Source organism: Heterocephalus glaber, unplaced genomic scaffold, assembly GCF_053883595.1.
Source record: "Heterocephalus glaber isolate CG9 unplaced genomic scaffold, H.glaber_assembly_v1.0 deba00001258, whole genome shotgun sequence".
Classification (NCBI taxonomy): Eukaryota; Metazoa; Chordata; class Mammalia; order Rodentia; family Bathyergidae; genus Heterocephalus; species Heterocephalus glaber.
In genome coordinates, this window is record NW_028258228.1 from 161,117 (window position 1) to 188,097 (window position 26,981).

At 43.6% G+C, this 26,981-nt stretch overlaps 1 protein-coding gene across 6 annotated transcripts in view; it reads left to right on the forward strand.

Annotated features, from left to right (window-relative positions):
- The first annotated feature begins 3,422 nt into the window (after positions 1-3,422).
- Marchf8 (membrane associated ring-CH-type finger 8) overlaps positions 3,423-26,981 on the forward strand; it is a 92,619-nt gene continuing 69,060 nt past the window's right edge. The window contains exon 1 of one of the 6 annotated variants that reach the window (XM_004875210.3): positions 3,423-3,782. The gene's annotated coding sequence lies outside the window, so the exon portion shown is untranslated. Of the gene's footprint in view, positions 3,783-9,867; positions 13,562-13,644; positions 13,846-26,981 lie in introns of those variants that run through there. The other 5 variants (XM_013069460.3, XM_021252463.2, XM_021252459.2 and 2 more) reach the window with 5 other exon arrangements.

Here is a 26,981-nt window from a genome sequence, read left to right on the forward strand (position 1 = left end):
CCCTGGGGACTTCTCCCTTTGCTCTTAGGTTCCTGATGGAAATGGTTTTGCTGTGCCACATACGCCGCTGTGATATGTGGCCTCATCAGAGGCCTAGTGTTTCAGATCTCCACAGCCATGAACTGAATAGACCTTTTCTCTTGGTAAGTTAATTATCTCCATCTTTTGTTATGGTGACAGAAAGCTGACTAATGCAAACTTGGAATCAGGAAACTTGAATTCAGGCCTGGCTTTACCACATCATAGCTGTGAAACACCTTAGTAGGTTATTAATCATCTCTTTCTTTGCAAGTTCTCCATCATTACATGCATCAGCTTAGTGGGAATACTGCTCATTGTGTTAGATGAGGTGCTATTACAGACATACATTTGTCATACACAGCAACACATTTTGCTTGCAATGAAACCCTAATTAAAAAAGTAGAACATGCTTTATACACTATTGGTGCAGATTTGGATGTGATGATTCTTAGGTAGCACTGGCTGCTGGTTTAAAGCTTGACTTCTTTCTTGAGTAACATCTCATGTCCCAGACACCTTAGGAAAGGGTGAGCAATTTCTTTGTGTGGCAAAGGCTGTGGAAAGACAGCATATTAGAGTCTTCAATAGTGCAAGTAGAAAAGGTGTGGAATTACTCTGTTGCCCCAAGGCCAGCACTCTATCGGAGGGCGATGGAGCCTCTGACTGCCTAGAAAGGGGGACCCCAAGGGCTAAAGAAAGAACAATAGACTCTGACGTAATTTCATAGTACAGGGTGGGCTGGGAGGTCAGTGCCTCAGAATGGGCAAAGAAAAAGACTCTCCGAGCTAGCCACTATTTACTGGGTGCACACAATACTCAGAGGGAGTATCAGATGACTTAGAGGGCAGCAGTAATCCTATGTTGATGAAGATCTTAGATTGCTGAGGATCTTATGTTGATGAGAGCATTCTTACAATAGTATGTGGGACAAGAGAGAAGGCTAGTAAAGAATTTGTCCTTCCCCAGGTGAAACCTTTCTTTTTCTTTTTTTATTACTACTCTCTTAAAGAACCAGGATGTCTTCAGCTGATGTATTCTTGCCCATGAGTGTCACAGTATCATGGGACCACTGAGGACTCCACTTGTGATGGAGGCAAAGCGGAGTTAGGTTTCCACATGCCATAGCATGCTCTTGGACAAGTCTTGGGCCTTAGACAGCTACATTTTACTTTAATTATGAAATGATTTTTCCCCAAATTATGCAGAATGGCTCCCAACAGCACTCCTCCTGGATGTGCACCTGGTCACTTATGAGCAATCCCCTTCCCATCAGCCTTGCTTTCAAAGTACAAAGCCTTCTTCCCATTCACTTTGTGCCCTTGCTAACAATCACTTCCTCAACTGTGGGGCAGATGCCACACATCTGAACCCAGGACTTGACACACTCAATTGTCAGTCCCCTTTCCTCTGGACTCAGCTTCTACACCAATAACCTCTTGCCAGAGGCTGAAAAGTGAACATTTACTGAGCACTGTATATGCTGGGCCCTTTAAAGTATTGTGCAGGCACATCTCTTTTATCTCACCACTGTTCTGATCTACAATTAGATCTCCCCCAAGCCTCAGGTGTGTATGGGCAGGGCTTGTGGAAGGTGAATAGATTATGCTGGTTTGCAGCAGGAGAAAAGCTGGGATACCCGACAGAACACCCTGACACACAAAATGGGAGCAAATTGGCTTTAAGGCCAATCGCTCAGCAAGTGACTCATCAATCTCAAGAGCCCCAAATAGAAGTTTGCTCTTCTTTATATACTTCTTTTTACATTTGAGGCTTAATTTCATTGGAGTTTCTCTGGGACTATAGTGAGCCGGATTTACACAAAGCAGAGCAGGGGAGGGGGAGCAAAGAATTCTGGCAGGACTTTTTGAGTCTGTTATGCTCCTTTGGTGACAGATTACAGAAGTTGTCACGATTACTCAGGTGCATTCATAAACAGCATAGTTGCCCAGTTAACCCATAGTTGTCCAACAACACAGTTGACCAATTCCATATGGAGGGGTGGTTTTCTGTCTCAGGTTTACAATTGACTTAGTGTTATTAGGTTGGGTTTGCTGGGAAGAGGCAGGTCACAGGGGGCATGGGTTGGAAGAGTTTATCTCCTTTCCTCTTCTTTCTGCTTCATCAATTCCATGCCATGTGCAGCTACTCCTTTCCCAGGCCCCTCTGCCATTCGTCCCTGCCTTGGAGACAGGGACTATGGACTGAAAAATCTACAAACGGTGAGCCAAAATAAACCTTTCCTCTTTTAAATTATGGGTGTTGGGTATTGTGTCTCAGCAACCAGGAAAGTGACTAAGATAACCACTCTGTCCAGTAGACAGCACTTTTCTTTTAGATAGATGAAGAGAGGCTCAGAAAGGTTAGGGAATTGCCTAGATAGTAATGGCAAAGCTAGGACTTGCTGTAGCTTTGCCTGCTGGAGCAATGCTCCTGAGATCTTCTGCAAGACTGACATACTTCTAAAAGGAGAAAAGCACTGCCACTTCCTGAGGAAGGACAGCAGGACTCCACACCCATGCACTGGCCAACCAGCCAGTGACCATCAGCTATGGCATAGTGTACAGTATACCTATGAGAGACACCTGCTGCAAGAGCAGTAGGAAAGGTTGGCCAGGTGGTGGCAAGTGGCCTTGTAATTACTGGTGGAAATTCATCATCACACTTTCTGAGTGTGTCACAGGAATGAAGATGATATCTTGACCTTGCTGTTTTGATTTGGAGGATATTTTGAGTTCACTGCTTTGACCCTGACAATTTGTTCTTTACTCAGCCAAGTACTCCGAGTAATCAGAACTGTCTGGAGGAACCTCATAAGCCACACAACAGATCACTTACAGACCACGAAATAGTTCTGGAATATTTGCGGGGATTTGCTTTACTTTCACTCATCAACTTGCTGAGGTGATACAGATATTTTGTCGTCTTTTATGCAATTCACAAGGCTGTGATGGGAGAAATAAAAACGGCCTTGGTTAACATTCGTACAAAGTTTGATCTAGACGTACTGGAGTTGATAGAAAAAGTCATTAAAACAAATGAGAGGTATAATCCAGAAAACCTCACATGTACAGAAGCTGAATCTAGTGCGGATCTGGACATATCTGTATTTATACATAGGAAGATTACTCTTCGTGAAAAGTAAACATAAATTAAAATAAACATTGTAAGCCCGATATGCCTTCAAAATACCCTTTTCAGCTGGCAGGGGTGGGCAGCAGTGCGACGGCACGGCTCCTTGCACAGTTCTGTCTCCAGCATCTGGAGCTGCGGATGCGCTCTCCGCAGGTTCTCCACCTGCCCCAGCCGCCGTCGCTGTGGCAACGCCTCATCGGCCCCGCCCCGCGTGGACACGTGATGCGTGCATCACGTGACGGGTCAGCGGGCTGGGCCTCGGCCCAGCGGAGTTGGCTGGTGGCTACCGCTCTGGGCCGCAGGCGCCGCAGGCTGCTATCTGGGCGCCCGCCGGACCGCGTCCCCACGCCCCCCCCCCCCCCCGAGGCCCAGGCCCGCCCCGCGCCGCCTCTCAGGGGGTGTGGCTCGAATTGCGGCCTGCGACAGGTGGCCGGTGGGGCAGAAGCTGGCCACCCGCGTGGGCCCAGGCCGGCTGGGTTCCGGGCGCGAGCGCGACCAGGCAGGGGTGCGGCCCGGCCTGACCCCTGGTGGCCCCGGGCTGTCCCCTGCCAACCCTGGCTCGTCTCTTGCTGTCCCGACTGGAGGTCTCCAGTGAGCTGCGGACGCCGGCGCTGCGGAGAGAAGCGGAGGTGGGCATATTGCGTCTCAGTGGCTCATTTGGGTTTGTGTTTAAATCTACCTGAAACGGTTTAGGTTCTCCTTCACTTGGGTGAAGTTGTTAAAAGGAAACTTACTAGGAAGACGAATAGTACCTTACCTTTTTGTTTTTATGTTTGCTTAATGCAGCGAGCCCCCACCCCCACCCCCCATTACAGACCTATATTGGAAAAGCCCAGTTTGCAGAAAAGATGAAAACAAAACCTTGTTCTGCTCCCCACCCGCTTTCCTTGACCACAGGTTCAGAGACTGCTTTATGGAGTTGACTTTCATGTGTATTAATTAGTTGTATGCGATGTTAAGATGAATCGCTTTGCAGTTTTCTATTTTTCTTCACGTTTTGTTTGATTGTACGCCATGCAGTTAGGCAATTAGTATATACTGGAAAAAGCCCCATCATTTCCCATAAAGACCTTTCTCTTCCCATCCTTGTGTTGCAATCCCAGAGGAAGTGAGTGTGTTTATACAGCAAGACTTCAGCCCATTGCTACCTTCGCTGCTCAGGCACAGACTGGGAGCAGCAGCCTTATTTTGAGGCTAGATAAATGGCTTAGGATAGATCCTGTGAAAAAAATATAAAAACTGAAAGAGGATATGAGTAAAATCGTTAGATTCATGGACAAATGTGAACATGCTCTTTTACTAAATTGTGAAACCTTGGAGGAAGAGAAATTTGGACTTTTGAGAGAAACAGGTTTCGGAGAAATTCTGCCTTTCGTATAGTGAGTGAACATACAAACAGTATGAGGTGGTGGTGTGCAGGGAGAAGCAATTGCCAGGCTTTTTTAAAAATTAAGAGCAATGCATCCAACACATCGTTTCCTAATTTGTTGTCTTCAGATGCTAGAGTTGATAAGAGATTTACTGGAAGTTGAAGTTCTGTGTTAAAAGGCAGAAACCCGTTTTACAGTGTGTCTGTTAAGTGCTTCTGTGAGCTGAGCAGGATATGGTGGTTTAACCTGAATGGAACCTCAGTTGATGACCTAGTGCCATATGTGTTCTCTTTTCCTTGCTCTTTGATTTAACCTTAGGCAAGCCACTTCCTTTCCTTGGTTCTCAGTTTCTGATATAAAGTGTGGAACCTGGATTGAGTGCTCCATATTTTGGCTGTGAATAGGGTTGCCAGATAAAATAGAGGATGCTCAGTTGAATGTGAATTTTAGATAACCAACGAGTATGTTTTTAAAATAAACATTAAAAATTATTTGTCATTTATCTGAAAACAAAATTTAATTGGGTTTGTCTCTTATAAAAATTTTTTTTGTTATGTCTGGCATCCTTAGCGCCAACATTTTTGTTTTACTAGCATCAGGAAGAAATTAACTCAAAGCATAGACAGGAATGGATTGATTCAACTGTCGAGAACCCCTATTTGGGGCTGGGGATTTTGCTCAGAGTATACTTAGCATTTATGAGGCTCTGTGTTCAATGTCTAGCATCAAAAACTCAAAGAGCGAAGAAGCCCTATTTATTATCAGTAGTAATGTCTAGTTCTTTAGTAAAAGGTGAAAAATTTATGTGATTTGAAGAGAAACCAGAGTATGGTAATGTCTAGTTCTTGAGGGACACTTTGCCACTGCAGTAGGTGTTCCATTTTTCCATAACTACATAATGTTTGGGTTTATACTCTTGATGGAAAATAGTTTAAAAGATTTGAAAGGAAATAAAGTGTAGTCTTAAAATGTCATATTACTATTTTTTCTTGTAAAATATTCTTTCTAACCTTACCTGGTCTTCAGTTATGTGACTGATTTAAAGACATTCTCTAAAGCGGTGTGCTGTTTGGATGATAAACAATCTTTGAGAAAGTTCTTACTCTTCTGATTCTCCCCTCTGTAAATATGGAAGATGATCAGGATGGGCATTAGAAACATTTTATATTTTACCTAGCTTTTGGTAGCCTGACTTGATTTTACTGTAGTGAGAGTTTCGACATGGAAATTCTTTTTCAAGGACTATGATTTTTAATTCCTTGTGTTTTTTAGTTTTTTGTTTTGTTTCTGAGACATGGTATTGCCATGTTGCCCAGGCTGGCCTTAAGCTTCTGGACTGAAGCCATCCTCAGCCTTCCAAGTGCTGAGATTATAGGCATGCAGCACCATGCCCAGCTGGCAAGGTTTTTTGTTTTGGTTTTTATTTTAAAAAATAGCCCAGATTTACTTTCGTATATTTCAAATGTCTGAATTTTCTAATTCATTTATTCTTTCAGTAGTCAGCAGTAAACTGGGTACCTGTAGTGAGCCAGGCAGACGTGAGCAGTGTCCTGGCTCTCCCAGAGTATGTCTCTGATAGAGGAGTAGATCAGGTGTGATCTGAGGAGAGTCATTGTGAGGAGAGCCTTGCAGTGGCATTGATGATGTGGAACTGGAGGGAGGTGAGTGGCCCTCAGGTTGTTAGTTGAATGTCGAAGCTCCTTGGAGGGGGTGATGGAGGGAAGGGGGACCAGGGAGGCAGACAGTCAGCCAACCAGATGGGAGGAAAGAAGCAGGTGAGAGCAGGAAACCTTGTCTTCTGAGTTCCACAAAGCTTCTGCTTTGTTGGGCTAAGAATCACTGGTGATACTGTTTTTTTGTGTGTGGTTCACTGTGGTGCCCAAAACTGCCTTTTCTATATTGAGATCAAACTGCTTTTGTGTCTTTCTGTATCTGCAAGTCCTTCATTTGTCTGTGAGACTCAGAAAATATTTATGGAATTTGTCACACACACAAAATACGCATTCAGAAATCAGAGTATCGCCTTACCTCCCGTGCCCCTTTCTGTTGAAGGTGGCCAGAGCACTGTCTTTTATGCCTGTCATTTCTCTGCTTTTCTTGATAATATTTCTGTAAGTATTGCCTTCCAAAACATTGATTGCTTTTGCATATATTCCCTTTTTTTCTTTATGTTTTGGAGCTAGGAGTTGAACCCAGGGCCTTTCTCAGGCTGAGCATTCACCTCTGAGCATTGCCCTTAACCCCTGTTTTTGCATATTATTGAATATTTTATAGATGACATTGGCTTTGTGCTATGTGGGATTTTACTGTGATTCTTTTCATTTTCAGTTAGGTTCCTAAGTTTCATCCATGTTTTTTTCCCCAAAATATAAGAATTTCCCTGGGGTATACATCTAGAAATGCAGCTGGTGCTTGTAGAGTGTACATATTGGTAATTTTGCTGAGTATTACTGAGTTGCTTTCTCATGTTTGTTGTACTGTTTTGCCCTCCTACCAGCAGAGTAAGAGAGTTGCTCTTGCTACTCTGTGTATATCCTTCCCTATGTTGGAGAGAATCATGTGTCTAATAAAGTATGGTATCCAGAGAATGAAGAACTCTTACACTTCAACAGTATGAAGCAATAACTGAAAATTAAAGTGAATAAAGGTTTTGAACCTGGATTTCTTCAGACAAGATTTGTAAATGACCAAAAAACACACAAAAAGATACTCTACATGCTTAGTCACCTGGGAAATGCAAGTCAAAATTAGAATGAAAAACCTTATCACACCCACTAGGATGGCTGCAACTGGAAAGTAATAACAAGTGCTGGTGAGCTTGTGGGAAACTGGAATCTTCCTCCACGGTTTGAGGGTTGCACAGTGGTGCAGCTGCTTTGAGTAACAGCTTGGCAGTTTCTCAAGTAGCCATGCTGAGGATGCCACACGACAGAGCAGTGCCACTCCTGGGTGTGTGCCCAAGGAAAGCAAACCATGTGCACACCAAAATACATAAGAGTTCAGAGAGCAGTGTTCAAAATCACTGAACTCACGGGTGTCAGCTGATGAGAGGTTGACTAAGATGTGGGCCATCTGTACAGTGGAACACTATTTAGGCATGAAAAGAGAGGAGTACTGCCTGATGCATTACAGATGAACTTGAAAAATGTTCTGCTCAGTGATAAAAGGTGGGCAGAAAAGGCCACACTATGTGCGATTAAAAAAAGTATTGTACTGTTAAATTATTTGAATTACTTTTATCAATGAACAGATCTTGGCAGAAGAAAAAAAGTTATTACAGGGCCGGGGATTTAGCTCAGTGGTTCTGCCACCTGCCTCACAAGCACAAGGTGCTGAGTTTGATCCCTGGTGCCCCCCCCCCAAAAAGGTTATTACAGTATGTTGCGTTTTTTTTCCCCCCTGATTAGTTAGCAGTTTGGTTTTCCAGATGTTTTTGACTTTTAGATTTTGAGTAGACATTATAGTGTTTACAAAAATCACCCTAACCTGAACTTTGGTGCCCTGTATAGCCACATGTTTGGGGTGCTGAGCATGCCTTCTCCCTTTCCTTCTCTCACCTTTTTACTCATGTGTTTTTTGTTAATATCATATCTATTTTTCAAGAGCCCTGGTGCTGATAAAACTTTGCCTTTGCACGCGTAGATTCTTTATGTAAGTGCTGCTCATGTAACTTGCTGCAGGGTTGAATGTGTGCAGTATTTGCATGGCCTGGGACCACAGGCAGCAGCCACACAGGACCCTGAGGACTTGATGTGCCTCAGCCCTGTTCTGGGGACCAGCTGTCATTTGTTGGTGTTTCATTACTGTACATACTGTATTACGTTTTGTGAATATTATGTCTGCAATTGTCCTTTGTCCTCTGATTATGAAGGTGTCTTTTTTTTTTTTTTTCTATCACTAGCTGTGGTGATGTGAACACTCAGAACATTCTGGTATACTACAGGCAAGTGTTTCCCAGAGTGTGTAGTCAGAGGTCTACCTTCTAGGCTGTAGGGTGATGCATCTTCAATTTTCCTACTATTATTGCTCTCTTTTTGGGGGGGTAAGGATGGGGACTTACTGTTGTCCAGGCTGGCCCTGAACTAGGCTAAAGCAGTCCTCCTCAGCCTCCCATGTATCTGGGACTACAGTCTGAGTCACTATGGCTTGCTGTAGTTACCTACTGCTGTGTAACAAATTACAAGAACTTGCAGGCTTTGAACAGCATAGATTTTTTACTTTGTTCTTCTCAGGTTGGAAGAAGTGTGGAAAGCTTGGCTGGGCTGTCTGCCCAGGTCCAGGCCGAAGTCAGGTTCATGGCAGGACTGCATTCTTTGCTGGAGCCCTGCAGGTGAACCCCTCCTGGCTCATTTAGGTGGTGGCAGAGCCCGTTTGGTGCAGTCGTGGGACTGGGCCTGTGTTCTTGTTGGGTGGCAGGGCATGGTCACTCTTGGCTTCTGGAGTCCACTCATCCTTGCCTCCTAGCCCTGCACTAATTCATCTTCAAGGCCAGCAGCTGGAGATCTTCTTCTCAGGTGGGGACAGTCCTCTGCCCCTCAGGGCTTATAAGAGCAGAGTGGGCCACCCTGACAGTCCGGGCTGCTCTTCCTGTTTCATCTGCACAGCCCCTTCCCCCTTCCTGGCCATAGCCAAGGTAGGTTTGGGTGGATACACAGGGCAGGTACCTTGGTGGGTGTCTAGATTTCTGTCTCCTGCAGCGTGTGTGGAATAACTTGTTTTCCACTGTGGCTGTGCTGATGTGGATTTAACCTGTAGTATGGAAGTGTTTTTGTTCATGGTATTGCTGACACTTGCTATTGTCAGTTAAGTTTTCCTTCATCCGGTGGCCTCTTCTCTCCTCTGCCCTCCTTTTCCTTTCCACTTTTTTCCTTCCTTTCCTTTCTGCTCTCTCCCTCCTCCCTTCCTTCCCCTTCCCTTCCCTTCCCTCCTCTTCCTCCTCGAGTCCCCTTTTCTCCTCCTTACCTCCCCTTCCCCTCCCTTTCCCCCCCTCTCCCCTTCCCTCTCCAATAGATCCCAGGGCCTCATACATGCTAAGCACACTCTACCACCAAGTTACAACCCCCATTCCTTTTGGTGTTTTTAATCTGTGTTTATGGGTCCATATTTATCCATAAAGCTTATGTTGTTGCTTTAGAAAAACTTCTACAAGAGGCAGGGGATTTAGCTCAGTGATTCTGCCGCCTGCCTCACAAGCACAAGGTCCTGAGTTCAATTCCCAGTGCCAAAAAAACCCCCCAAAACTTCTACAGAAATAATTTTATAGTGTGTGTGTGTGTGTGTGTGTGTGTGTGTGTATCCTATTCTCAATTCGGAGGTTTTCCCCCAGAATTGTGCTTTTGTGGTTTATTTTCAGGTTTTTATAACTATTGTATAGTATTTTAGTGTATGAGTAACCGTACATATTGGACTCTCAGCCTAAAAATCGAAACCTGAAGTGCAGTAAAAGCTGAAACTTTATGGGCCAGGGATTTAGCTCAGTGGTTCCGCCACCTGCCTCGCAAGCACAAGGTCCCAAGATCGATCCCCGGTAATGCAAAAAAACCCCCAAAACCTGAAACTTTCTGAGTGTTGTGTGAAGCCAAAAGTTCTGAATTTTGCAGCGTTTCAGGTTTAAGAGTTTTGGATAAAGGATGCTCAACTGGTGAACTTTATGCAAACATGCCAAAATAAATTCAGGTATCTGAAACACTTTTTGTCCTAAAGCCTCTAAGATAGGAATAAATATTTATCTTCTATCATAATTGGTTCATTCTTTCATTGATGGACATTTAGGTTTGTTACTTAGTTCTCCTGGTGATTATGGTGGAGAAGTTGTGAAGAAACCATCCCGCCAATGAGATTGCCTATACTTAGGTAAAATCTAGACATGAGAATGGAGGGCGTCTTCCTTCATTTTGCAAAAAGTAGGCTTGCTCTCTGTCCTTTGCTTTTCTTTGTTACTACTTTATAATGCACTTTGATGAACAGATGTCTTTGATCATCTTTAAAAGAAGTACACAGGACATTTTTTAATAGTAAGCATAAAGGCTTATAAGGAAAAAGAGGCAAAGTGTATTTGCCTCTTTCCTATGGTAGTTACCGTCGTATTTTCTTATGCAATGCTTATATCCCTGAGATTCTCTAGCTTGAGATACTGTGCATTGCCTTTGATTTTGATACTGTAGGATTGGGGCTTCTTAAACTCTTTGTTTATCTTTGTCTATTCTCAATAGTTACAGCCCTATTTTTAGTGAAATCAATGTTTTAATCAGTAACTACTAAACTGTTGTTCAACTACAGAGGTCAATATTTCTGTTTCCTATGTTTTTCAGAAATTAAATTACCTCAATTTTCACCTGCATAACTTTTCCATACAAACTCTTTGTGTTCGCCGGATGTTATAGCATGTCTGTTGTAGCTTGTGTCTCTGTACCTTTCTGGAGATCTTTCCATGTAGGGCCTTTCCTCCTTCTACTTTAACCTGCACCGGTTTGTGGCCTAACCAGAAGAGCTGGTAATTCAGATTCTACTCCGGAGACGTGAAGGAGGAGAGAGTTTCTGATGGCCTTTTTCTCCCTGTCTCCCATCAGTGAGAGGTAGGTGTCTGCTCTGGGCCTCAGTTTGCCCAGAGAATCGAGTCCCCCACCACTACATGTTAGCCGTGGAGGCTCAGGCTTTTGTTCCTCCACATTGCTCCACAGAGAGCCACATTTGTGCCATCCTCATGTCTGGGAGGGGTTTGGGCTTTCAGACCCCACCCCAGACCTACAAGATCAGAACACCTGAATTCTTAGAATGCACAGGCTACACCGTGCTTTGAGCAGCAATAAGTATGTATTCCTGCCACGTAAACCTGATTCGAGTTGGCCATGACACCTCCATTTGTAGCCATGCTGTCTGGACCCCGGGATGGCAGTGGGGACCTGGACGGTCTCCTCACATGTTCTTGAAGGCCAGGCCTGGATGTGGTTGGCCTGGCTCTCATGGATGCTATTGGCTAGAACTGTCACATGCGACTCCACATACCTGGTAGCACCCAGAGGATGTGGAGGATGTCGTCTCAGTAGGTCTGGGAACAGGAAACTGTGGGGAGTAAGTGGCCTGGATGTGGTTAACTCTTTGCACCTGTGGAGCACTGTTCCTTGCAGGTGACACCTCAGTGCAGAGTGAAGCTCCTGGGCCCGGTAGAAGCTGGAAGCTCCCGCCTTGTCCGTCAGTCTTACGCTCCAGAAAGGCTGGTTGCTTTTCAGTGAATCTCTGCGGAGTGCTTAATATAGAAGTTGATGGTTTAATACCATAACCTGACTTTCAAGGTGAAATAACCTTTCATTTTATGCTAGCAGGCTGCTTACTATAAGCTTTTAAATTTATTTTGATTTGTTAAAAAAACATGTTCAGTAAGTGTCAAGGAAGGATATCTTTTATGTTAGATTCCATCCAAGCATAAGTGTTTTAAAGAATCCCTGGAAGTCTTCAGTTTGTTAGTTAGCTGTGATGATTTTTGGAAAGTTTGGCCTAAATAAGGATGTGACTGTAGAGTGAGTTACAGCCTGCCATCCTGCTCTAGGACCTTGGCCCTGAAGATTAAATGAGATATTCTAGGCCAGGCACTTGGTGAAGGTCCTGAGCACAGAGCTCCATTGACATTGGCCTTTGATTTTCATTGCAATCAAGAGTAATTCTAAACACGAATATTTACAAGATGAGATTTTAACTTCTCACAGCAAAACGTTTTTCTGGTTTCTCATAAAACTTTTTTTTAACAAGTCAGCCCTGTTACCCGGCATCTCTATGCAAAGCTTAGTGCTTTTTCCTTGTCAACCCTGGGGGCCTAGCTTCTCTGTTTACTCATTTGAGAACCTGTGATCTTCTGCCTTTTTGAGTTGTGTCTCCTTCTGAATCCTAATTGTACCACAGTCCAGGTGGGGCATGTGTGTACCGTTTGTAGAAGAAAGAGGCTGGGTAGGGAGGGCAGGATCCTAGAGCAGTTGGGGTGCTTTGTATGGCCTTGAGGTTACCCCAAATGTGTTGGTCACCTGTAGTGGTAGGCACTCCTTCACACTTAGAGGACAGAGGACAGGGCCAGACAGGCAGATGACGCCTCAGAGACAGACTGATGTTGTTTACACCTTGGCCGGGGTGGTGTTGGGTGATTTCCCCAGACTTCTTCCCCTGGGTGGAAAGGATGGCATGATAATGCTGTTACAGTCATCAAGAGAACCCTATTGTGCTGTGACTCTGTGGTCATGACTTCAATGCTCTGTAATATGTAGTGAGGACCTGTATACTCAGTTCTGTTTTATCTGCACTTTTTTTTTTTCTGGTTGAAATGTGGGCTAAGTACTATTTTCAGTTTTGAAAACAATGTTGTTTCTCAAGGCTTTGTGTAGTTTTGATGATTCGCCTGGGAAAGCAGCGCTAGTATTTTCTCCTTGAGTGATCTTTGAATGCTGGCCACTTCTTTGGGCGCTGTGAATGGGTTGAGATACACAGCTCGGTTTGTCATCAGCTCCCTGGCTGCATAGGCAGTGTCTCTGGAGGTGTTTATGGGTCTGCACGGGTCTGATAGTGCTATCTTCTTAGAGTTGGTGCTGCAAAACAGTCTTGGAAAAAACACAAGATGTTCAGAGGAATCAGACTTTGGGGGAAAGGTGTTTTTCTACCTTTCTTAAATTATAAGCTCCAGTTCCCAGCGTCTTGGCCATGGGAGGAGCAGTCCCTACCTGCCGCAGCTCCTGGTTGAGAAGACTGTCTGGGTGGGTATACATCCCCTGCCCCCAGAGTCCCCTTCCTGCCGAGCCGGGACCAGAGTCCTCTTTGCTTGGTGGTGACATCAGCGATGGCAGGGTTTCCGGGCCGAGCATTCTTCACAGTGGGGGTTGCATAGTTCTGTGGTGCGGGGAGCCTCCTGTGCACTGTGGGGTGTTTGCCGCACCCCTGGATTTTTTCTCTCACCGTGGTGGCCACCCAGAATGTCTCCAGGACCCTGGGAAAGCCCCTGGGGAAAGAGCCACCCACTGGCTTACAGATGCCTGGCAGCTGGCCCCTGGTGGGCTCAGGTAATCCCGCTCCTGTCTGGCTCTTTTTCCCCAGCGTAGCTCACAACCCCCTGGACCTACCAGCTCTGCTTGGCTAATTAGGTGGCAGGTTTCCAAGTGGGAGGGGAATCATCGGGGAATAGGGCAGAGCTGCAGGCAGGTGTGGCTGTGCATCGTGCCAGCGCTGCAGCGCCAGATGGGTGTGTGGGGGTGGTAGCCTGCGATTAGACTGTTCAGTAAATGTCTTTTGCCATGAGGGTGAGTGGACAATGTCACTTGTGGTCTCAGCCCCAGTGATGAATCAGGTATGTGGGTCTTTGTGTCATCCCAAGACTGCCTTGGGAGTCTGGGGTCAGGAATGTTTCTTCAGAACATTGTAGTTGAAAGAAGCAAAGTGAAACTGCTTCCTGGTGAACTTCCTTATTCAACTTGGGTTTCAATTTTGAGGTAGCTTTAATAGCCAGAGTCCATTTCTTCCCCCTGTAGGAAACCCAGGAGCTTTTATGTGAAGTACAGCTGGGCTGGTGACTTACATGCCAGGTGAAGGAGCAGGGACTGGCACTGTCCTGGTTGGTGGTTTGCTGGAGAGTGACAGGGACATGGTTCCTGTTTACGTTTACTTTTGGTCCTGTTTGGTTTTAGGACTTCTCTTCTGGGCTTTATGAATTGATTTCTTCTTAGTTAGGATCATCCTGAATGCCCTTTCTGGTAAACTTTATTCTCCTAACATTGATTGCATCATCTTCCCATTTTTTTATTCTCTTAATGATTGAACACTGCATTTCGCAGTGATTCTGATGTACTTGCCTGTTGTTTAACATGTGAGTTGAAGAATTTTGCTGGTATAAATAGCCCGTGAGGATACATTTGGGCCTAAATTCCAGTTCGCAGTTGAGATTACTTCTTTCGGATGGTATGAACTTAGAAGAGTGGAGCTGTGTTAAGGGTCCTGATAGCCTTCGCCCATCTGCCTTCCTGAAAGCTCCTGATTGTACTCACTCTAGGGAGGTGTTGAGGCCTCTTTAGAGGATCCTTGCCAATGTTGATGTTTTTTAATAAAGAAAATTAAATTATGGGCTGGGGATTTAGCTCAGTGGTTCTGGCACCTGCCTCAAAAGCTCAAGGTTCTGAGTTCTATCCCTGGTACCCCCCCCCCCCAAATTACTAGTTAACAGGTGGAAAAACATTTCATTGTTGTCTTGCTTTGCCTGGCTATTAGTGAGGCTGACTTTTTGTTGTTTGTTTTCCTTTTCCCTGTAAAAGTTCATTTGCTTGTTTTGTGACTAAAAGTTTGCTTTTAATAAAATCTTTCTCCTTGTCTGTCCATCTGCCCTCCCTCCCTCCCTTCTTGCAGCAGTTCTGGAGATTGAGCCTAGGGCCTTGTGCATGTTGCCCCATCACTAGCCATATCCCCCCAGCTTGTTTTTCTGTTGAGAGTAGTGATCTTTTCTAGTTTTTCAATGAAGTTTTGCTTCCTGATTTCAAACTTACAGAACAAGTATGAGTGGACAAATTGCTGCATCCCCGTTACGAGAATTCACTGCTAGTATTTTACCCCATCCACTGCTCTGTTGTTCTTTCCCTCTCCCTATCTGCATATATGAATAAGGGCGTCTTTTTCTGATTCCCTTGGGTCTAACATGTATCTTCCTGAGGACATGTCAGTATGTATTTTCAGAGAGCCAGGGAATTTGCTTATATAACCACAGTAAAATTATCACAGGAAACTGAATAAACTGATACAGTGTTGCTGCCTAATCCCCATCTATACTGCAGGTTCAGCACTCAAGACTGTGATGTCCCTGCCGGCTCTTTTGTTCCCAGTAGAATCCAGACTCACCCTGCATGTAGCTGTTAGGTTTATTTAGTCTCCTTTAACTTGGAATAGTTCCTTAACCTCTCTTTGTTCTTGACATCAATGTTTTTGAAGAGTACAAACCAGTTATTTTCTATAGTATCCCTCAATTTGTGCTTTTTTGACATGCCCTCATGGTTAGATGCAGGTCATGCATTTTAAGCAGGGATAATAGAAGGAGTTTTTATTCCCGGAACAGCCTGTTAGGAGCCACATGCTGTTTATTTAATATTGGTGATGACATTGGACACTTGACTGAGTTGGTATCTGCCAGATTTCTCACCTAGCAAATCCTATTTTTCTCCTCAAAGATAATGTGTATTAACCCTATGTAAACATCCTGTTCGTCATCAAACTGTCACCCAGTAGCTTTAGCATCTGGTGATGATTTTTCAAACTTGTCCTGATGTTTTTCTTAATTGTCACTCAAGGAAGAGTTTTCCTTCCTCCTCCCACCTCCTGTTTATTTATACAATCATTTATTTGAATTATATATTATTTAGTGGTCTATATTTCATTATCTGAACCATTTGCATCCCGTTTATCAAAGCTGTGGCCCTCTGAGCACTTTCAGCCACCTCTTGTTCCCTGCTCCTGTGCCTCCTCCATCCCCTGAGCTCTCCTGTGTGCTTGCTGGTATGGCACTAAACTCTGGGCTCCTGGGTGCACCCCGCGAGTCAGCTGCTCTCACAGCAGCCCTGTGGTTATCAGAAGGTGGTATTTGGAAATCAAGACCTCGTTATGTGATTGCTCACTACATCTGTGTCATTACTTTGAGGCCTTCTCAGAGGACAAAACTAGGAAGTGTGTGCGTGCGTGTGTGTGTGTGTGTGTTTATGCACATGCATGTGCAGTTTTATACATCTGTCGTAGTCCATTATTGCTATTATAATAAAATACCTGAGACTGGACAGTTTGTGAAAAGATGAAATGCATTTTTCACAGTCTTGGAGCCTGGGAAGTCCCAGATCAAGGCACCTGTGTCTGGTGTTTGGCAGGGATCTTCTGGCTCTATCCTATGTGGTAGAAGAGCAGAAGGGCAAAAGCCCCTGGCTAGTTCCCTCTGTCCCTTTGTAAGGTCCCCAGTGCCCCTCACCAAGGCTCTACCTTCATGATTCATTCACCTCTTAAAGTCCTTACCTCTTAACGTTGTCCTATTTGGGATCAGTTTTTAGTGTAGGAATTGTGAAGACATTCAAACCCTGGGTGCATTTCTGCATAGACACATTCGTATATTAAATGTTCCAAGTTCATCTTGATACTGCCAATGTTTTCAGACACTAGGTGGAAGATACTTCTAGTGTCCCCTTGTCTTGCATTTTGTCACATGCTTTTCTTGTATTTGGCCCACACACAGGGTGTGAAGATATTTCATCTTTTTTGTACAAGTTTTATAGTTTAGGCTTTTCTGTTTAAATCTCTGATGAGTCTTGTATTATTATTATTATTATTATTATGGTTCCGGGAATCGAACTTGGGACCTTGCCCTTTTGAGGCAGGTGCTGGCAACACTGAGCTAAATCCCCGGCCCCTTGCATTACTTTTTATTATGGTGTGAGGTAGGGGTTGGGGTTCATTTTTCTCCTATGTGGATATCCACTTGCTCTAGCACCATTGGTTGAGGAAGCTTTCCATTCCTCTTTTGAGTTGCTTTGGTGCCTCTTTTGAAGATCAGTTGACTGTGTGAGGTCTATTTCTGCCCTCCTTGTTCTGTTTCTTGTTTTATTTGTCTATCCTTAGGCCAGCGTGATTGATTGACCTCGCTCACCTTGCTCATTTTCTGCCTGCTTGCCTGCCTTCCTTTCTAACTTTCTTTTTGTTTTTTATTGTGGTGGGGTCTCACTGTTGCTGCCAAGGCTGTCTTGGAACTCTTGGGCTCAAGTGATCTCCCACTTCTGCCTCCCAAGTACCTGGGATGACAGAAGCACAGTGCCTGGCTTGATTAATGTAGTTTTTAAGAAGTTTCCAAGTCAGATAGTATGCCCTTCAACTTTGTTCTTTTTTAAGATTGGTTTGTTTGTTCTAGGTCATTTATATTTCCTCCTGAATTTTAGAATCAATGGCCAGTATCTACTAAAACACCTGGTGAGAATATGGTTGGAATGTGATTTGAGTAAAGTCAACAGTGCTACAATATTTAATTTTCAAATTATAAACATGCTGTATATCTATACTAATTTAGCTGTATGTCTATACTAATTTAGCTATTTAATTATTCTCTGCAGTGTTTTATAGTGTTTTGGCTTTTTTTGGTTTCGTGTGTGTGTGTGTGTGTTTGTATTTTGGTGCTGAGGATGGAACCTGGGGCCTCTGTATGCTGGACAACTCAGGACCCACACCCTCAGCCCTGTTGTGTAGTTTTCAGTAGATGGGGCATGCATACCTTTTAAGTTTATTTCTGAATACTCTGCTTTTAGACATTATTTTAAGAAATGAATTTTAAATTTTCTTTCCTTTCCCTGCTTTTGATAGAAATATAATGAAGTTTCATATTTTGTGCTCACATCCTGTGACCTTGTAAATTGACTTAGTGAATCTTGCTAAACTGCTTAGACATCTTAGGAATACCCTTGGCTGACAATTATGTAGCCTGTGGAAAAGGAGGTTTTTACCTCTTTCTTTCCCTGATCTTTGCTTATTCATCTAGCATGATGCTGAGAATTGACTCAGGGCCTCATTCTTTTGCCTCTGAGTGACCTCTCTAGCCCTGCCTTTGATGTCTTTTCCTTACCAGGTTGCATTGCTAGGACCAGTGGCACAGTTAGGGTGGAATTGGTGAGCAGTGCACATCTTTGCCTGGTTAGCAGTGCTTGAGAGAAAGCCCTCAAGATATTGTCAAGCATGCACACCATCTGCTGTTGTCTTTTTGTTTTGCAGTGCTGGGGATCAGACTCAGAGTGGTCTGCCACTAAGCCACACTCTCAGCCTTGCTTTTGGTGGATGCAATTGAGGAAATTTCTCTTTTTAGTGAGCTGAGGTGTTTTTGTTTGGTTTTATCTTATTTTAAACCCATAATGAACGTTGAACTTTGGTCAAATGTTTTTGTGGCCTGTGTTGTCGTAAGTGACATTGACTCTCAACCTGCATGACTGTCTCATGTGGTAACTGTACCACTCCAGTGGTACATGCATGATTGTCCCATCAGGTGGCTTGTACCCAGTGGTGTGGTAGAAGTTTTACAGTCATGCATGAGACAGTCGTGCAGGTACTACCAGTGGTTCAAGCCACCTGGCAGAAAGACATACAAATTATAGTCCATTGTGAATGTGTTACTCCAAACTTTGTATTCCTGGGATTCCCCCACCTGCCATGGTTGTGATATGTTACTATTTTTATAAGTTACCGATTTTGATTTTTCCATTCTCTTTGTATTGCCTTCCTTATATGTTTGGTAGATTTCACCAGGGAAGCCATCTGAGCTGTGCATTTTCTTTTTCTAAAAGGGTAGGCTAACTTACAGAATACCTCTGTGGTTATTCCAGTTCAAGAATTCCATCTTATCAGTGTCAGCTGTGGAAAGGGTTGTGTTTACTGCACTACATTAATGTTTGTCAGCATCTTTTTCCACCCTCTTCTTTTCAACCTGTTTCTTTATATTCAAGTACACTCGTACATGTAATACAGTTGAGCCATTTTTCCTTCTAAATCTAATTTGATTTAGTTGCTTTATATTTAATATTCTTAATGATTACGCAGTTGATCTAATTTTGGAGGGTTCCATATTCATAAAAATTACAAAATTGATTCGTACCCTCAAAATCAATACTTGAGTGCTTTGGGCATGCATGTTCCCTGCTGGGGTTGGGGAAAGGGCCTCTCTACCTTCCTGGTTCAGTTCTGGCTCTGTCCACAGGGTGCTTTTCCCAGGCTGCTGGTGCCACTTTCTTCCCAGTTTATACCTTTTCTTTGGTGGCCTGCTCTTGGACAGTGAGCTGGCCAGCATTGCTGAGTGCAAGAGGCTGAGCTTTGCCCACTGGAGGAAACACCTCTGTGAAGTAAGCTGCACCCTGACCAGAGCCTCACCGTTGGCATTGAGTGCAGTGTAAATAAATTAACAATGTGCAAACAAGATAGTTTGCAGGAACCTGGCCCTGTACGTCCCTGAGGAGCACGAACCACATTTGCTAATTCAGTGTTCATAACTGCTGTGAGTGAGACTTGAGACCTACTGGTTTGCTGTTTGTGTTGTGTGTGTATGTTTCTGCTGCTCTTTTAATCAGCTCTTTAGGGCTAATTTGATATTTTTATTATTCTATTCAGTGAATTTTTAAATGGTTGTATTTGCAGTGAGAACATGCGTCCTTAATGTGTCCCTGTCTACTTAAAGATTATACCACTTCTTCTAAAATGCAAGAACTCTGCACTGATGTAGAACTATTCCCACCCTGTTCACTGTACTATTGTTTACATCTATCTATCTATCTATCTATCTATCTATCTCTATATATTTTTTTTGCTACTGGGGATTGAACTCGCACCTTGTACTTGCGAGGCAGGCAGTGAAACCACTGAGCTAAATCCCTGGCCCTACATTTTTTTTTATATGCCTACCTTATAAGCCTCATGGTAACTGTTAATTCATGTGTTAAACAGAACGTGTCTTCTAAAGAGTCTAGGAGAAAGAATAAAAGATTGTGCTTTTGCCTTTCCTGTGCTGAGCATGGAACACAGGGGGTCATGCTAGCAAGTGCTCCACCACTGAGCTTTCCTGGCCCCAGCTGTGGACATTTATCCACATATTTACCACTTCCGGTGCATTTCATGACTTTGGTAGATCTTGGTTTTTATCTGGTGTCATGCTGGTGATTAGTTTTCTTAGTTCTTATTTTTGAAGGATGTTTTACATGTTTTCAGCTAACAGTTTTCTTTATCATTACAGATATCATTACATTGTTTCCTGACTCCTTTTTATGTTTCCCTTATTAAAAAACCAGCTGTCATTCATGTTGTTGTTCCTGTTGCTATTTTTCCTCTTAGGTACTTTCTAGACTTTTCTCTTGTTGTCAGCAGTTTATCTAGGATATGCACAGAGAAGTTCTGACTTTACTGATCCTACTTACTATTTACTAAATTTTTGGGGTTGATAAATCAGTATTTTAAAATTAAATTTGGGAAGTTTATTTTATCATCAAATATTTTCTGTTCCTGTCTTAATTCCCTTCCCCATCTCCAATTATATACATATATTCCTTGATATTAACCCAGGGGTTTGGGAGTGGGTTTTGTTTTTCTCTTTTCCCCCTCATTTTTCAGTTTGGATAATTTCTGTTGGTCTCTTTTCCTATTCACTGACTCTTTGTCATCTGCAATCTTCTGTTAAGGTCATACAGAGAATTTCTCATTCTTAAATTTCCATTTGGTTCTATTTTATATAATTTTCATTTCCTTTTTTTCCTCTTTTCTTCCCCCCAGTACTGGGGCTTGAACCTAGGGCCTTGCATGTGCTAGGCAAGAGCTCTACCACTGAATGATACCCCTACCCCTTTCAAAAAATTTTATTTTGAGACATGGTCTGGCTGAGTTGCCAGGCTGGTCTTGAATTTGTGATCCTCCTGCCTCAGCTTCCTGAGTAGCTTATAATTTTCATTTCTCAGTTGAGCTTTCCAACCTGTTCACTCATTAAGACCATGTTTTCTCAACTTTCCCTCAGTTGTAGTTGGTAACAGCTGAAGAAAGGCTTTATTTCCTTCATTTTCTTTTGACAAATATAATAATATTATTGTCTAATAATAATATTAGTCAAAACATTGTTTTGACTAATATTTTATTTTTCTTTCTTTTGCTGTTCTGGGGATGGAGCCCAAGGCCTTGCATACCCTAGGCAAGTACTGTACTGTGCTCTGCCATGAAGCTACACTGAATGCCTTTTCTCCTTTGTGAAAAACAAGATGTTCATGCTTCTAGTTTTCTTAGGGTATTTTTCTTCTTTATTGGCTTAGAAACTTTCTCATGGTATGATATTACCATAGACTTTAAAAATTAACAGTTGAAAATTATCCATCTTTTACTTCTTTCCAAGGAAATACAGAGACTTTTTGAAGTGCCTCAACTCTAATGACCTCCCCTTCCTTATGCCCTTTACTTAAATCCTGGTTTTTCAGATTTTTATTTTCTCCCTGTTGCAAACTGCTGTTACTGCTTTTAGCATGGAAAATGTTGCTTCCTTTGCTTGCATGCTTTTCGGTATGTGTTACTGTTCCTCCTGGGTCTCCAATCTCTAGTCTGAGGATTTCCCTTCTTTTCTGCTTTATGTTCTTTGGAAGCTTATCTAGTGATGATTTGCCAGTCCCAAACTCTTACTGTTTAGCTGGAGGTATCTGTAGTTCATCTTCATTCTTGAAGGATAGTAGCTGTGTGGGTGACACTGGTAGTTGACAGGTTTTCTTCAAATACTCTGCTGTCATCTGGGGTTTTTTCTTGCTGGGGAGGATTCTTACAGTGAGTGCTCATTGAGGTATCTGCCTTTCCTCTCTGGTCAATTTAAGATCTTTGCTTTGTACTTTACTCCAGTGTGTCTACGTGTAGAGTTGTTACTTGTCATGGTTGATATATATTGTGTTTCTTGGAAATAGACTAAAGTCTTTTGTCTGTTTCTGAGAATTCCCAGAGTGCATCTCTCCACACACAGATCCTGTCCACTGTCTGTGTCCACCTGGGACTCAGCCTCAGACAATTGCACATCAGTCTGCTCTTGGTCTCTGTTAATCTTTTAAAATGTTTTCACTGCCTAATGCTGAGTATTTTCTTCAAATCTAGCATCTAGCTTAGACATCTTTCTTTAGCTGTATCTAATCTGCTGTTTAATGAACTCATCTGTTTTTATTCATTATATTTTTAATTTCTAAAAGCAGTGCTTTTTTTTTTTTCAAACTGACCATTTTGGGTACTCTTTTTGTTATTCCTTTATCATTGTAAAATTCCTTTAGGGGTGGGGATTTAGCTCAGTGGCACTGTGCTTGCCTCACAAGTGCAAGGTCCTGTGTTCGATCCCCCGTACAAAAAAAAGTTAAAATTTCTTTAATTTTAATGCTTTATGTGTCATTTAATATTCTGGGTTTGGTAATTATGCTATCTGCAGCGAAGGTAAGGAGAGGACCTGGTTTGTTTTTTCTCCTGATTCTCAACAGAAACTTTTACATGTATGTGGTCATTTTTTACTGTGCAGATCTGTTTTTAGAATTAGTTTGTGATAGGCTAGCAGACCTCCTATACAGATATTCCCCTCAGGAGCCTGAGCAGGACTTCTTTAGGATGAGGGAGCACCTTGTCCTGAGTAACTCCAGCCAGTCCTTAGCACAGCTTGCCAACTGCCTGCCTGGTGATGAGAAGGGATCTAAACACTTCTTGGTCCGCTTACCAGTTATCTTTGTGGGTTTTTGGTGGTACTAGGGATCAAACCCAGGCCAGGGTCTTACAAGTGCTCAGCCCCCACTTGTCCTCCTATCTTGGCTTCTTGTGATCTACAGCCCTTGGAGAGCTGCCCAGCATTGTGGACAGCTCAGCTCTTTGCTGAGAGTAAGCCATCCTGTAATGCAGGCTCAGGAGTGAGGGTCAGTGAGAACGGAGTCTTGGCTAATTGGGAGGAAAGAAGGCTCTGAGTCAGGCCACTGCACCTGCTGCTGGTGCTGCTTGACCAGCGAGTCTGGTCACACCACTGTCCAGGCTTGCTGTCAGGCTCAGGTCCATGTCATCTGGCTTCCCTGCTCATGCAGTGATGTGAAACAGCATGTCAGCCTCCTTTGGGATGTCTGTGGCACTGAGGAGACGTCTAGAAGGGCCAGCCATCTAGAAGAGCGATGAAGGTGGAGGAATTGTGCTTGGGTACAGGGATGTCAGGGTGTGGCCCATGGGGAGTTCTAGGTCCACAGGTGCCAGGAACAGCTTCATGATCCTGCTGGGCTGAGCCTGCTGCTCACCAAGGAGAAGGAAGGCATCTTCCAGAGTCAGTGCTAGTGGAGCTTGCCCCAGAGACTTCCGGTGACCCAGGCGTGCCATCCTAGAGCATGAGGAGCAAGGATCGGTGTTGCACTGTACAGAGCTTCTGAAGACATCAGGAGTGGATCTGTGATGACACTGATTGCTTTCATGGCATGGTGGTATTGATTTTGGCTCCATGGAAGAGTTGCCGGGAACATTAAAGTCTTGTCAAAATCTTTAGCAGACAAGAATGACTTCAATAGTGCTCCATATTATATCTGCTGGAAGAATTGTTCAGAAGGAATTGTAATTCCACTTCTTAAAAACTGCAAACAAACTTTACAGAAAAAGATAAGAAAGAAAATTTCCTAGCTAAGACAGAGGCTTGATGGAAAAATTTTCTAACTGGAGTCAAGATATTAAACCAGGGCATTATGAGTCAGCATAGTGCCAAATTTTATAGTTGTGGGATTTTAAGAGACCAGAGAGACCAACTGATGAAACAGGAGGACTTACTTAGGTGTACACTGGGTCCACGAACTCCTTTCTAAAGGCTGAGCCCAGAACAAAGGAAGGCTCTAGTTTTATACATGTTGTTGAGGGGGATTGGTCTCCCTAACGATGTAAAATTTGTGGACAGAAGCAGAACAAAGACAGTTAGTCAAGCTTGTGATAGTTTTGTAACTTAGCATATCTTGGCCTTGGTTGGGTAAAAACAGGATTTTATGAACAGGAGATTGTGAAACCTTATTTTCAGGGACAAAGTTATTAATTTTATTTGTAGTAGAACAAAGAACAACCTTAGGGAGGGGGAAGTCTAAAGGGAAATGTGCTTAGGTTGGGGAAACTTGTTTTTCCTTTTTGTTTTTTGTAAGCCCTGCTTCATTTCCCCCCTTTGATGCTTTCTATAAATTGAGTTTGACCAGAGCATCATTGTAATTATCATTTACCCTGTGATGGGGGTGTGGCTCCCTGTTGGGGGAAGGGAGAATTATAACAAGAAGGAAAAGAGACTTACGCTGTCATTGTAACTCTGTTGATTCTCCAGCTTTGGCCCTACATGGACTGGTCAGCTTCCATAGTGACCAGAGCAGGGCTGTTGTTTCTTCAGGCTTCACCCATGCATAGACTAGTCAGCTCCTGGGGTGACTAGAGCAGGGGCTGCTGTTCCTGGTGGTGGCTCCATCACAGCATAGGATCAGCCAGTTTGGATGGTCTGTTGGCTGATCCACTTGTCTTGGGCTTCCAGTTTTAGCTGACTGTGGTGGATCCAAGGCACACTTCCTGTAATTTTAACAGCAGTGGGGGTGGGCAAGATTACATTATGGGTCCAGGGGTGGTTGGATTCCATTTCTTGACCCAAACAAAGTCCCCGGCCTTGAAGGGGTGTATTGGGTCTGTTGGGCTTATGGGCATTTTCTCTTGTACCCAGCCATGAATACTCTACATGACTATTTTTAATGTCTGCATCTGCCTTCTTAGGGTTAATTTCCCTAGTTTGCAGAGATAACCTTTAATTTGACCCAAGGTTGGGAGTGGCCAGCCAAATAAGACCTCATAAGGGGAATAGAGAGTTTGTTTGGTGGGGGTATACCTGACTCAGAGGAGGACCATGGGCAGGACTTGATCCCATTTCAGGTGAGTTTCTTGGCAGTGTTTTTTCAAAAATTATTTGAGTGCTGGTTCATGTGCTCCACCTTTCTTGAGCTTCGTGGTCGGTAGGCTGTGTGTAGTTTTCATTTTATTTTTAACATCTGTGTGAGTCTCTGGACTATCTTGACTATGAATGCCAGTTCATTGTCTGACCCTAAGGTCAGGGGTGGTCTGAATCTCGGGATGATGTTTCTTAACAGTACGTTTGTCACCTCTTGTGCCTTTTCTATTTGGGTGGGGAAGGCCTCAACCCATCCTGAGGAGGTGCAGACAAGCACTAACAATACTGATAGCCTCCTGCTTGAGGCAGTTTAGTGACGTCTGTAAGGATGTTTTTTCAAGTGGTAGCACCCATTTTTTGAATACCTGGGGACCAGGTGGACCCTTGTCTTGGATTTTGAGTACAGGTTAGGCATTACTCCCAAACAGCTCAGTTGATGGCAGTGAGCTGTGGCACATAGAAATGATGGCATAACAATGCCTTTAGTGCTGTTTTTCCTGTGTGAGATCCTTGATGGAATTTTTTATAAACTTGGGGCTCAATACTTCAAGGATGACTCCCATCTGAAAACTTCCACTATCCCCCTTTTACATAATTTCCAGCTTCTTGGGCAAACCAGGCTTTTTCATCTGAGAGTAGCTCAAGATCTCTGGGAGAAGAGACTCTGAAATGAGGGAAATTGCCATGGTCTTGGTTTTAGTTTGTGGGGTTATCATAGCCACCCACTTATCTTCTCTGTCTGGTCTTTTATTTTCTCTGGCTTCTAGCATTCCAGTCCTTTGATGTCCCCTACAGTGTGTAACAGCCACCTCTTTTGGAACCCATACAGCATCTAGAAGTTGTAAAATTTCTTCTTTGTGTTTTATCTCCTTCCCCCTCAGCTGTTAAGTGCTCTCTCTTTTTATATATAGCTCCATGTACGTGCAGCATAGCAAAGGCATACTGGGAAGTGGTGTAGAGGGCTGCTTGAATCACTCTTCAGTACTCCTCAGTGTTAAACAGTGTCAGGAGAAGCTGTTTGTAATTTGGCATTGGATTATGGGTCTGGAAAACAGATTGCATCAAATCTATAAGGGCTCAGGACTTCTCCATGTAGGAGGAAGTATGGTGTTTCCAGTTAAGGAGGTCAGTGGTTGACAAGGGCTGATAAAGCTCCATTGTCTTCCTTGGATTTGGCCATCTATATCATAATAAATGGGCCTCCTAGTTTCCCTAAGAGACATCTGTAAGGCCCTCATGTGACCCCATCAGAGGTGGCTTCTTTGACCGCTCAGGCCTTCCCCATTTTTCTCCCTGGCTTATGGTTCTGACTTTTCCCTCTGGTGTGATGCCTGGGACACACTGTCATTTGATCCTGTTTCCCTATAGGATGGCCTTGGTAAAGGGAGGTAGACTGGGGTGTAAGGAGGGTGGTTTCCACCTCCCCTGGCAGCTATTGTGGTATTGTTTTCACTTGCTCTTTTTGTTGTCCTTTCTTTCTAAGTTACTGTCAGGGTTGATTGATTGATTGATTGATGTTTGCCTTTTGTTTTAGGCTCAGACTGGGCCACAAGTGTTTTCCAGTATGCTGCTGGACAGGGCTGTAACCATGTGGGTCAGGTTTGGACTATATTCAGCCATGAGTGGATGTAAGGAAATTGATCTCAGTGCTCTGGCTATCATCCATCTCCAGTTAACACCCGATGTACTCGTTCAGTTGTTCCCCTATCTATTGTCACCTTGGCTGGCCATCCCACATCAAAGGAGTGCCAGTCAACTTCACAAAGTTGGGGGGACAGCTTTACCCCGTTTAAGTGTATATCATTTATGTAATAAGATGTTTATTTCATCAAAGCCAACAGATGGTTTTATTTTTTCTGGGGTGTTAAAGACCAAGTCAAACAGAGGGGAGAGTTGAGACCTGAGAAGGAGTGACTGATAGAGTCAGAGTAATAGCTCCCCTAGTCCTTTTGAGCAACAAGAGTTTTTAGAAGGAGCAGCCTGGGCGCAACCGACCCAACAAACAGACATACATA